The sequence below is a fragment of the Pangasianodon hypophthalmus genome, chromosome 17 (assembly GCF_027358585.1).
Source record: "Pangasianodon hypophthalmus isolate fPanHyp1 chromosome 17, fPanHyp1.pri, whole genome shotgun sequence".
NCBI classification, from domain to species: domain Eukaryota; kingdom Metazoa; phylum Chordata; class Actinopteri; order Siluriformes; family Pangasiidae; genus Pangasianodon; species Pangasianodon hypophthalmus.
Genome location: NC_069726.1, coordinates 1,392,804 through 1,400,303, shown reverse-complemented (window position 1 = coordinate 1,400,303; position 7,500 = coordinate 1,392,804). Strand labels below are relative to the sequence as shown.

The 7,500-nt window shown below is 41.4% G+C and overlaps 1 protein-coding gene across 1 annotated transcript in view; it reads right to left on the bottom strand.

Annotated features, from left to right (window-relative positions):
• Positions 1-7,500, bottom strand: part of fgf11b (fibroblast growth factor 11b) — a 26,677-nt gene that overhangs the window by 12,896 nt on the left and 6,281 nt on the right. The window lies entirely within an intron of this gene.

Genomic DNA, 7,500 nt, shown 5'->3' with positions numbered 1-7,500 from the left:
ATTAATGCTCTCGCTCTAATACGCTATCGTTTCTATAGCAACAGCTCGTTCACAGGGACGTGTACAGCGGATATGGTGAAGTGTTCTGTAAGGGGAAGGAGGCGGGGCTTATATGTCTAAGTCTGTCCTAAAGAAGGAGGCGTGGCTTCTGTGTGTATCAGTTCTAAAGAAGGGGGCGTGGCTTTTGTGTGTCAATCCTAAAGATGGAGGCGTGGCCTCTGCTTCGATGTGTGTCAGTTCTAAAGAAGGGGGCGTGGCCTCTGTGTGTGTCAGTTCTAAAGAAGGGGTGTGGCCTCTGTTTTTGTGTATCACTTCTAATGAAGGGGGCGTGGCTTTTGTTTCTGTGTGTGTCAGTTGTCAGTTTATTCTTGTTAATCTTTACTCTGACTTTTTATTTTCTTTCTCTGTGCTGAAACTCCTACTTCTCCCTTCTGCTCTTCCTGCTTCATTAGCACCCTGGTATCCCTCTTAACTGTGTGTGTGTGTGTGTGTGTGTGTGTGCATGTGTCAGCTATTTCAGCTCCTCCATCCTGACGTAAGAGCCATTAGACCTCATGAATTACAGGCATTAATGAGAGTCATTTATTCTCTCACACACCAGCGAGTGAAGCAAATTATTTGTATCGTTCGTGTTTATCGAGACCCATTTTCTACTCAGAGGAGGGAGGTGATGAGCGAGAGGGAGCGAGAGGGAGCGAGAGGGAGGACTGCAGAGAGCTGCATGGAGACTGAGGGGAAATGGGGAAGAGAAAAAGAAAGAAAAGATACCAGTGAGAGAAGAAGAGCAGAAATAACCAGTTTCACGAGTGAGAGCAGTAGAGTTTAGTGAAGAGTGACGGAGAGAGAGAGAGAGAGAGAGAGAGAGAGTGAGAGAGGCAGAAAGGGAATTATTAGTTATTGTACACTTTTCTGGTCACAAGCTTCAGAATCAAAAAAAGTTACACTACTGTGTATGCACATATGCAACAGCAGAGAACTCAATCTCATTTTTATTTTATACTTGCAGTATTTTATTCCACAACATGATATTTTTATATAAAAGAAATACAACAAATGGTATTTTCTTGAAATAAACTATAAAAAAAATTCAAAAATGTTCCACCAGAAGAGTGTCTTCACAGTGAAATAAATATTTTCATTCTAATATCATACAAAAAAAGACAAATTTACACATATTTAAATAGCTGAATTCTTATTCACGTAAATAAAAGTGAACCTTAAAATTCACTGAAACAGCCTGTTTGTGGAAGGTCAGAACCCGTAATTCTATAAAGACAAATTAGAGAACCCACGAAGAACCTTGTTTTTTTTATTTTTGCTTAAATAACTGTATTTTTTTAAAAAAAACTTTAAAAACGAAAAGGCAGAGATGAACTGATGAATCTATTTCTTATATCTTTATTATATGTATTATGTATTGACCTGTAGTGTCTTAAACAGAGCAGCAGTTGCTTTAATATTTTATTTTGATTGTTTTCTCTCGCACTTCTGCCCGAGCGAGTTTCGTTAGCGAGACGGATAGACGACGTCTCAGACAAGCGCTGTGTAAGTTTCACTCAGAGACGGCGTTTCTGACGAGATCCATCAGCACGACATGAAACAGCGTAACAGAGTCACTGTTGATTATTTTCCTCTAACAGCACATCCCCAAGTGTTTTATTCCTCTTATACCACAGCAACTTGCAAACAATTATGTCTTTTTTTATTTATTAACAACATCACACTGTAGTTTTTCTCCATTCACATTTCTCACTTATGTTATATGTTAGCGAGAAACCACAAAGAAGCGTAAACTCCTGAAGATGTCAGAAAGCTACAGCTTTACCTCTGAGTGGTACAAAGCGCTGACACTGGAGACTCCTTCCTTAAAGGTTACATAAACATCAACTTACTTTAAGAAAATGTCACCATATCAAGGATTACACACGTTTTTAATCTGTTTATTATTAATATTAGAGCATCCACTGTACACGTCCCTGTGAATGAGCTGTTACTATAGAAACGACAACGTATTAGAGCGAGTGCATTAATATAAACCTGGGATTTGCAGATGCACTGTCAGAGCTGCTGTTATAGAGAATTAATCAACACCTGACGACCAATCAGAATGGAGAATCAAACAGCACTGTGGTGTAAAAATATCAGGAAAATTCCAACATTTCTCACTCATTACTCGTAATTGCAGTAATTCTGTCTTTACATGAATTCAGTGCTGATCATGTATCAGCTGATCGCCTTCGTTTGATTTCAAGGGAAATTTGAGTACGTTCCATTTTTCACGTAACTGTTCCTTTAAAGTGCGCTGCAGTAACCCGAGGTTGACCCTTACTGACGGATGGACGTTGACCGGATTGATTGACGTTCCACACGATAACCTTGACTGTGTCCTGCACTTTTGTCTCCTTGTGTGTGTGTGTGTGTGTGTGTGTGTGTGTGTGTGTGTGTGTGAAAGACACTGCAGCTCCATCTCGTCTTATCTGGATTAGAGAGCGGTGTAATTACGGCTCCACTCCACTGAGCAGCCGAGGGCATTTCTCACGCCGACGTTAGAGCCGAGCTCAGAGACCGGGGCTTCCCTCAGCGTGGATTAAATACATACAGCTTCCCACCAGTCCCCGCTCTCCATCTGTTTACTGTTTCACTCGTTTACTCTCCCTCGCTCTCTAACACGTCCCTCATGATCACAAGCCATGAAATCCAACAGTGCACTGCAGTAGATATGAACAATCTGCCCTGGTGTTAGGATGCTGTTTATGTGGACGACTTACGTTCAAAAGTCACATCAGTGTTTACGTGGGGAAAGTTTCCCGTATTCAGAGTCAGGTTACGCACCTGCTTAAGTGGATATTTACATTATTAGAATCAGCTGCTTGTAGTTCACACTTCCAAGGTTGGCAAATTAAACGCAAACACTCACCTTTAAACACCTTTAAACGCAAACGCTCACCTTTAAACACCTTTAAACGCAAACGCTCGCCTTTAAACACCTTTAAACGCAAACACTCGCCTTTAAACACCTTTAAACGCAAACGCTCGCCTTTAAACACCTTTAAACGCAAACGCTCGCCTTTAAACGCCTTTAAACGCCTTTAAACGCAAACACTCGCCTTTAAACACCTTTAAACACAAACACTCGCCTTTAAACACCTTTAAATGCCTTTAAACGCAAACACTCGTCTTTAAATTCAATCACTGATGATGGTGTTTGTGTCCTGTGTAGTGAATAGGGGGTGTGGTTTGGGACACGCCCACAATGATGTGATAATGGTAAAGCATTAACAGTGAGGAGCGAAATCCATTTAAGACAATCCTTCAATCTTTTGTCTAAATTAGTGTGCTACATAGGGCTCCTACGTAGGGAACAGACTTGTGATGAATTTCTAAAACATCAGGGGAACGTGAAAAATGTAAAAGCGGCACTTTCAGAAAGCTCGCGTGTCACATTTCCGTCAGTTCGTGTGCTTTTGGCGTTTATGAATATGAAAATGAATCAGTATCGGGGTGATGGGAAGCACAGTCGAACCCCTCGGGGGTGAAGAGTGAATAAAACGTCCTTGTCATGTCATTCACAGCTCTCAGGATGGTCCCTCAAGACCGGATTTACAGCCGGGAGCGGGAAGGGAAGGGAAGGGAAGGGTTCAGTCTTAGTGTAAACGTGAGAGGAACAGGTTGTCCTCTTTACACCACGTGTAGTCGATCAGCCGAGACGTGCCGCTTCTTTAGCACTGATTTAATCTCACATCGTTACCTTCCGTAATGTGAAATAGCAGCGATATGTAGTGATCAGGACGTGTGGATTTGGGACACGTCCACACTGGACTGATGTTAGTGATGGTGTTTGTGTCCTATATAGTGAATAGTGAACGCTGGTGTAATGATGGTAAAATACTGCAGATGTGATGGTGATTACTGCATGTAGCCTGTAGAGTCGGTAGGGTGTTTGGTTTGGGACACGCCCACAGTGGACTGATGATGGTGTTTTTATTTATTTCCCTCTTGTCTGGTTGTCCGTCTGGAGGAACCCGCAAAAATTCTGTGTCGAAGCCTACAATTCGGTTCTAGCACCTTTTAGGAGGTTAGGAACTCATTACACTCATCGCGTTAAATATCCAATGAACCCTTAAAGAACCCTTCAAGATCCCTTTTTTTTGGTACTCCAGCTTCAGTACTCCATCAGTTGTGCGAGCACTAGCGAGCGCGGTAGCGTAAACTAGCAGTGTAAATTCATTACAGAGTAAACGATGATGGTTTAGTGTTAAATATTGTTTTATGATGATGATGATGATGATGATGATGATGTTAATGACCATGAAGCTGGACTGAACACACAGTGTAGACGGTGCTGAAAGCGATTAGCATGCTGTGCTTTTAGCCTGCGCTCTTCTACAGAGAAAGTGAGAGGATTGAGACCGTGTGTCTGTGTGAAGATTAATGCTGAATGTGCAGAGTTGCGGTTTGAAGTGTAAACCAACCCTGCAGTGTGTGTGTGTGTGTATGTGTGTGTGTGTGTGTGTGTGTGTGTGTGTGTGTGTGTGTGTTTGCCTGCTTTATTTTCCCGCCCCGCTTTCAGGACTCGACGTGTCGTGTTTTGTAAAGAAACGTCCTGCAACACGAGGCTCTGGGACGGCGGCCCACCGGTAACGGAGCCCAGAACCACCGCTGACGTCAACACACTCAGAGCTTAGAGATTAGAAATGGAAATGTCTCTCTGTGCCTACTTATCTTACCACACTCACACACACACACACACACACACGTGCATAGCATTTCTCCGTATCTTCTCTCGTTAGAGGTCAAACTCAATCTGTCCTTGTCGGCTTTAATCAAACCGTCCGTGAATTTCATTTCAGCTGAGACGGTCTCGAGGTCTTCGCTGTCACATTACACTCGTGATGTCTTTAAGGATATGAGACAAAAGGCTAAACGAGTGTTTCTGCAGTGTTTGTGTTTATTGCGCACTGAGGAAATAACCCTCAGCTCTTCTGTATCTCGTCTCACGTTCAGGCTAAATCTTTCATTTAAAAAAATCCTCTTACAGATGTTTACACTTATGCAGCTCGTAGGACCCTATAAAAGGAGTGTTTATGAGAAAAAGTTCCAGGTAGAAGCCTTTTAGGGGGCCAAGAACCTCTAAATATACAAAGAACCCTACAAGTGTTTCCCCATCAGAAAGAGTTCCAAGAAGAACCCTTAATTATCTCTTAAAGAACCTTTTTTCTAAGAGAACCAAATACCAAAACATCTGACGGCTTCTGAGAAGAACATGAGCAGTAGTTTGGAGTTTGTACCGCACACTTACCCAGTTAATACACACACTCTGTGGTTCTCCTTTAAGGGTTCTTCTCAAGAAATTATTTCCAAAGTTGATTGTTTTCCTAAGACAGCACATCCCCAAGTGTTTTATTCCTCTTATACCACAGCAATTTACCAATGACTGCAATTGTTTTTATTTATTAAAGAACAGCATGTCGTACTTCTTATCCTTTAATAGTTATATTTAATATTCAGTGAAACAAGTTAGTTCCTGTTCTCACTTACGTTAAAGCAGCGATAAACATTCGTTCCCTCACCGGCTTCTCTTTCTTTCGTTCTTTCTTTCTTTCTCTCAAAGTAAACGCAGCTTGTCATGTTACAGAGAAACCGCACACCGGAAAACGTCGGAAAACTTACAGTTACAGCTTTACCTCTGACTGTTACAAAGCGCTGACACTGGAGACTCCTTCCTTAAATACAGAAAACTTCACGATGTCAACAATTACAAGCATTTTTTAATCTGTCCCTGTGAATGAGCTGTTGCTATAGAAACAATAACGCATGAGAACGAGCGCATTAATATAAACCTGCACGCTGTTAATAATTAGTGTTTTATTTGTTCTGACGTTTAATTTATTCAATGTTCTTCACTGGGCTTCACAACTCGAGCCCAAAGCAAACGTGTGTGTCAGAAAAACACCGAAAAAATGATCCTCATTAATATTCATAAGCACTGCTGTAATAATCACAGCGTGTCGGATCGAATGTGGGACAAACGGGAGGCTTTCCTTTCTTTCTTTTTTTTCTTTAAAAAGCTGTGTGATGAATGTGGGTCAGTGAATCTCCTGTAACGATTCACACAACCTCCTAAAAATATCCTGCGTTACAGCGTGTGTGTGTGTGTGTGAGATTAATATAGAGAAGAATTTGAACATGCCGTTATGTTAGCGAGAGAAGAACAGAATTCCTGTACAGTGGACGTCTACGAGCGGATTTTGAAATCAGTAAAATGTAAAAATGTTTGTTGGTTTGTTGGTAAAACCCAGTCGAAGACGTTTTGCTTATAAATGAAGCTGTAAATCTGCTGGATTTGTTCCTTCAGAGACGGAACTACTTTTCCCGGGGAACAGATCAGTAGTCGTGACTCTCCGATGGCGCATGAACACGACAAAACCTTCAGTGATGAAAGTGAACAGTAACCGGAACTACTTTTCACTTATAACTGTATGATGGAAAGTTAAAGATAAAAGTCCATAAGAACAGATTGAGGAAGATTTTCTCTCGTGTCTGCGTTCACTGATCACTAACACTCACGTTATTTTCAACCTATATTAACAGACTTAATAATAATAATGATAATAATAATAATAATAATAATAATAATAATAATATATTTCTGTCTCTCTCTCTCTCTTTCTTGTCTTTGACCTGCAGTTTGGATGAAAAGGTTTAAATAAGGTTTTAATTGACTTTTTAAACTTATTATTACGGTGGTTTAATTATGACATGTTTGTGTATTTATCTACCTTTTTATTTATGCAATCTACTATTAATATTTTAAAATCTATTTATTTATTCATTCATCTAATTAAGTAGGTATTTAAAACTGCTATTTATTTGATGTAAAAATGGCGGACACATTATGAGTGGTTAAAATAAAGGAATGTAAAAGTCAAAGTCTCTCTCTCTCTGTCTCTGTCTCTCTCTCTCTCTCTCTGTCTCTCTCTCTCTCTCTCCTCTCTCTCCCTCTCTCTCTCTCTGTCTTTCTCTCTCTGTCTCTCTCTCTCTCTCTCCTCTCTCTCTCTCTCTCTCTGTCTCTCTCTCTCTCTCTCCTCTCTCTCTCTCTCTCTGTCTCTCTCTCTCTGTCTCTGTCTCTCTCTCTCTCTGTCTCTCTCTCTCTCTCTCTCTCTGTCTCTCTCTCTCTCTCTCCTCTCTCTCTCTCTCTCTCTGTCTCTCTCTCTCTGTCTCTGTCTCTCTCTCTCTCTGTCTCTCTCTCTCTCTCTCTCTCTCTCTGTCTCTGTCTCTCTCTCTCTCTCTCTCTCTCTGTCTCTGTCTCTCTCTCTCTCTCTCTCTCTCTCTCTCTCTGACGTGAGGCTATCTTACACTGTGCAGTGTGATCGGGTGTTGTTGACTAAGCGGGATGAGACGTGCGTCTTTAACGGTCAGCTTAATGCTATCCTCCTCCTCCGGGCCGAGCTCAGTGTGTCCTCATGTCCTGAGCAGGACACACACACACACACACGCACA